This window comes from Chenopodium quinoa, unplaced genomic scaffold (assembly GCF_001683475.1).
Source record: "Chenopodium quinoa cultivar QQ74 unplaced genomic scaffold, ASM168347v1, whole genome shotgun sequence".
In the NCBI taxonomy this organism is placed as follows: domain Eukaryota; kingdom Viridiplantae; phylum Streptophyta; class Magnoliopsida; order Caryophyllales; family Amaranthaceae; genus Chenopodium; species Chenopodium quinoa.
Genome location: NW_018745327.1, coordinates 6,530 through 10,784, shown reverse-complemented (window position 1 = coordinate 10,784; position 4,255 = coordinate 6,530). Strand labels below are relative to the sequence as shown.

Sequence of the window (4,255 nt, the reverse complement as noted above, 5' to 3'; positions counted from 1 at the left end):
TATGGATAAAATCTGGTTTCAGGAAAAACAAAAATTTTATGGATAAATATCAAAATGCAAAAAAAACAATCATCAAGTTTTGAACGCCAACCTTTTGTCTCTTGTGAATTTTGCTTGTTTTGTTGCGCAGCCACCCGCTTAGGTAGATGGATTCATTAATACGACTTTTTCACCATATATCACTGAGTTTTAATTTAATTTATAATATATCACTAAAAATTTTCTAATTCATCATGTACCACTGAGTTCCTATGCAATACCACAAAATATCTTTTTTGATAACTGTCGTTAGTCTGCCGTTTGGAATATTTTACTAATTCACCATGTACCCATGTTTATAAGGTTATTTCACCATATACCATTAAAATAAAAGATATTTCACCGTATGCCCAGAAATTGCAACAGCTTAATTTTTTTTAAAAAAAATTAGCCGTTGACAGTTGTTACAAATAATTTATATATATAAACATAATACTTAAGAAATTGAAGTAGCAATTTACCGTTCTAAAAGCATTTGCAAAGATGTTAGAAATCATCATCTTCTTATGAATATGCATACATTACGAGCTTGTACATGTGGGAAGAAATTTGCAATAAGGAGCTGTGATTCGGCAAAAATTCCACAAAAGTTGTACTATAAGGGTGATGTATGTGAGGAATTTAGATGGTGCAAGGGTAATGCCGAGAAAAATGTCCTTTCGGGTTATAATGTCATGGAGACGAGAGCATGTTGAAGCAAGAGTTGAAGGAGCTCAAGAGAAGAATAGTGAAGCAGCAAAAGATAGTAAACGCAACAATTAAAATAGTCGTTGCAATTTCTAGGTATATGGTGAAATATCTTTTAATCTAATGGTATATGGTGAAATAACTTTATAAATATGGGTATATGGTGAATTAGTAAAATACTCCAAACGGTAGACTAACGGTAGTTACCAAAAAAGGTATTTTGTGGTATTGCACAGGAACTCAATGGTAAATGGTAAATTAGAAAGTTTTTGGTAGCATATGATGAATTAAGTTAAAACTTAGTGGTATATGGTAAAAATTCCGTAATTAATACTTGTGATAGAATTCAGCAAATTATTTCATAAGAATTTCTATTAATGTTCAATCAATAATATAAGTTGATTAGATGAATACGTACTCCATAACATTATTGTTCATATTGTTTTATGAGGTTTGACTACACAAAAGGGTTTTCAAGCAGCTATTTTTATTTGTAGTTTGAAAACAGTCCAATCAAGTTGTTATTGTTGAAATGTTGACTATCAACATTCATTCTTCTTAATTACATGTATTATCCCAATTTGGAAGCCACCCAATGATACGCTACTAATCTTGAATTAGGTTAGCTCTAGGCCGTTATCATAACTAAAACTATTTTATTTTAGACTATTCATTTCATACGGCGGTGCCGGCGGAGTATGTGATCTGATCATCATTTATATCATTGCTTAGCTTATTTCAAAGTGAAAAAATAAAACTACAAAATGTGTTCAAAAAAATGAAACAATACTTTGATAGAAGAGTGTTTCAGGATTTACTCATGGAGATTAATTGATAGAGGTGAACCAAGTAGCGGATTTCAGGATTAGTTTCAAAATGATTTCAAGCACATGTGGATCTTCGCTTACTTTTTCTTGCTGATGGATTATTGTTTTCTCTCCCTTATCATCCATTAGGATGCTTCAAGTTATCCATAATGTTAAAAAAACAAAAATAAAATCAATTGAGGCAGTGGAACTGTAGAAGTACGTAGTGGTCTTTATTTTTTAAGCTTTGTATATAGGGTGAACATTTAATAATAGTGAACCATTAATTCTTGCATTACAATTAAGGATTTCACAACAAAATAATAGCTCATATTTCTCCATCACACAAGTACACAACTAAAAAAAACAACAAATAAAACATTTACTAATACAACGTCACCAACACGAGTAGCAAATTAGTAACAAGTGTAACATTTGTTTAAGCCTTTAAAATGTCATATTTCTAGTTTAACAAAAGTACTAATTATAGTGTCACATAATATAATACTCCTTAATAATAATATAAATAATTAAATAATAATATATTAAAGTGAGGTTCCATTATGAAAACTTGAAGCAAAGCCAATTAATTCCCCTTTAATAATAAAATATTATATCCTCCATTTTCACCTCCTCAAAAGCACGAAAAGTTTCATACCGCCATACCTTCTCAGTCAAGAAAGCATTTTTCTTTTCTGTATATTTAACACCCCATTGAACCTCCTTCAACTTTCTCTCTCCTCTTTATTGAACTTCATCTTCTTTGAATTTCTCCCAAAAAAATTTCAATTCAAACACCCTTTTCCTCAATTCATAAACCCCCATAATTTCCTGTTTCTTACACCAACTTTTTTCATTCAGACATTTCATCAAACACTTGGTAGACAGCCCACTTTTCTCAAATCTGGGCTTAAAAATGCTGGAGCTCCAAGTAGACACCACAAAATCCGAACCCGAACCCGCATCCACCAGCTCCGGCGGAGGAAACAGTAATAGTGGCGGCGGAAGACGGCCCAGAGGCCGGCCCGCGGGCTCAAAAAACAAGCCCAAACCACCCATTATCATAACCCGAGACAGCCCAAATGCTCTAAGATCCCACGTTCTAGAAGTTTCTCCGGGTTCGGATGTGGTAGAATCCGTGACCCATTTCGCAACCCGAAGAGGAAGAGGAGTTTGCGTGTTTTTCCGGCACCGGAGCTGTCACCAATGTCAATCTCCGGCAACCAGCGGCGCCGGCGGAAGTGTGATGACATTACATGGAAGGTTCGAAGATTCTTTCGATTACCGGGACCGCTTTACCACCGCCTGCCCCACCCGGGGCAGGCGGGCTGACCATATTTTTGGCGGGCGGGCAGGGGCAGGTGGTGGGCGGAAGTGTGGTGGGCCCGTTAATGGCTTCCGGGCCGGTTGTTTTAATGGCGGCTTCTTTTTGCTAATGCTGTTTTTGATAGGTTACCATTGGAAGAAGGGGAGGAAAGAGAAATCGGAAATAATACTAATACTACTACTAATAATAGTAATAGTAATCCGGTGGCGCAATTGCAGCCACCGCTGCAACAAGTGCACCATCAGCAGCAGCCGACGGCTTCGCAGTCGTCGGGTGTTACGGGGAGTGTGGGACCCCTAGAAGGAGGAGGGAACTTCTCGAGTTTCGGTGGCGGGGGTGGTGGTGGAGATGGACAAGGTGGGAATGATGTATTTGGATGGAGGTCACAGTTTTAGGTTAATCGTGTTTTTGAGTTTCTAAGGTATTTAGCCGGATATTGATAGTCAAAGGTAAGTGTCGAAGGTGGTGGAAGTGATGGTGAGCTCCCAAGCTGAGGTACAAATTTTGTGTACAAAAATGAATGATCAAAAAAACTTGTGCAATCTGTAGAACTAAGAAATAGTCACTCTCCATTTTTTTTTTTCTTTGAGCCTTTTAATTTTCATGGAATTGTATTTTGCACAATTGCATGTAGTGAGGAGTGACTTTAATTTGGGGTGTTACTTTTATAATTATTATTATTTATTTTCGACTAATTTGTAGATTTTTTTTCTAATGAATTATGAAAATTTGTTGATCATGCAAAGGTTTGGCCACTACGTATATTTTTTTGTAACTAATACACGAATTATATAATACAATCTCCTTAAATTCTAACTATATATAAATACTTTCTAGGTTCTACTATAGTTGTTTACTGGATCAATGAATAGGAGACATTATTTCCAACGGTTGGGCCAATATGTATTATAGAACTCAGAATCAAACAAACAATGTTTTTTGTCATTAATTCATTAACTAATTTAAGATGTTTCTTCTATGTAGACATTTTATGTCAATTTGAGTTCATTTATTTGATTTTCTTGCCCATAGTAATATTGAATACACTTGTATAAATAGATGTCTCCCAGACATTATTAGTGTTTTGAGTTTTGTAGTATAGTTTTTTTTAAGCTAAGTAGAAGGTTTTGTCTTGTGTGTTTTGTTGCATTGTATTGCTGTTTTAGTTATATGAATCTTGTAAAAAAAAAAAAAAAAAAAAAAAAAAAAAAAAAAAAGATGATTTTGCTTGCATTATGCTTTATCTGCATTTATTTTATTTGTTACTAATCTTCTATCTTGTGTGTCGTGATATGATTCATATAACGTGATTTTTTCGAATCAAGTTCTTGGTTAGATTGATAATAATTTGTTTAGTTAAGGAATTTAAAGTATAAAACCCTTAATTGATGACCTC

The 4,255-nt window shown here is 34.5% G+C and overlaps 1 pseudogene; it reads left to right on the top strand.

Moving 5' to 3' along the window:
- Positions 1-2,133: 2,133 nt before the first annotated feature.
- LOC110712741 lies at positions 2,134-3,384 on the top strand (annotated as a pseudogene).
- Positions 3,385-4,255: the final 871 nt, after the last annotated feature.